The sequence below is a fragment of the Cherax quadricarinatus genome, chromosome 11 (assembly GCF_038502225.1).
Source record: "Cherax quadricarinatus isolate ZL_2023a chromosome 11, ASM3850222v1, whole genome shotgun sequence".
Taxonomy (NCBI): domain Eukaryota; kingdom Metazoa; phylum Arthropoda; class Malacostraca; order Decapoda; family Parastacidae; genus Cherax; species Cherax quadricarinatus.
The window spans coordinates 47405466-47406286 of record NC_091302.1 but is presented as its reverse complement, the minus strand read 5'-3'; positions in this window follow the sequence as shown (position 1 = coordinate 47406286).

The following is an 821-nucleotide window of genomic DNA, read 5'->3' as shown; positions in this document are numbered from 1 at the left end:
GCTACTGCTGCGCTTAGAGCTGCTGCTACTACTACTGGTGCTACTACTACTGCTGCTACTGCTGCTACTGGTGTTGCTGTTGTTGCTACAGCTTCTGCGGTGGCTGATGCTGTTCCCACTGTTGCAGCTGCTTCAAATAATCTATATAAAGTTACATCAAAAGATATAAAGATATAAAATTAAACCCGTCCTATGTTTCTAAATTATTAATGTGAAATTAATGTGCTAAAGTAACTTTAAAGTTAATATCCATATTATCTTAAAGTTAATATCCATATTATCTTAAAGTTAATATCCATATTATCTTAAAGTTAATATCCATATTATCTTAAAGTTAATATCCATATTATCTTAAAGAAACTGAAGTAGTAGTAGTAATAGTAGTAGTAGTAATAGTAGTAGTAGTAATAGTAGTAGTAGTAGTAATAGTAGTAGTAGTAATAGTAGTAGTAGTGGTGGAATAATGTAGTATAGTATGTAGGTGGTGTGTAGTGGTAGGTGGTAGGTGGTAGTGGTAGTGTATAGGTGGTGGTGGTGGTGGTGGTGGTGGTATGGTAGGTGGTGGTATAATAGGTGGTGAGTGTAATGGTAGGTAGGTGTATTATGGTGGTAGGTGGTAATGGTGGTGGTAGGTAATGGTGGCGGTGGTAATGGTGGTGGTGGTAGGTGGTGGTAGTGGATGGTGGTGTGGATGGTGGTAGGTGAATAATGAGTAGTGGTATGTAATGGTAAGGTGGTGGTGGATATAGTATGGATGAGTGAGTAATGGTAGGTGGTGGTGTGGTGGATGGTGGAGGTGAGTGTGGTGGTAGTGGAGGTGG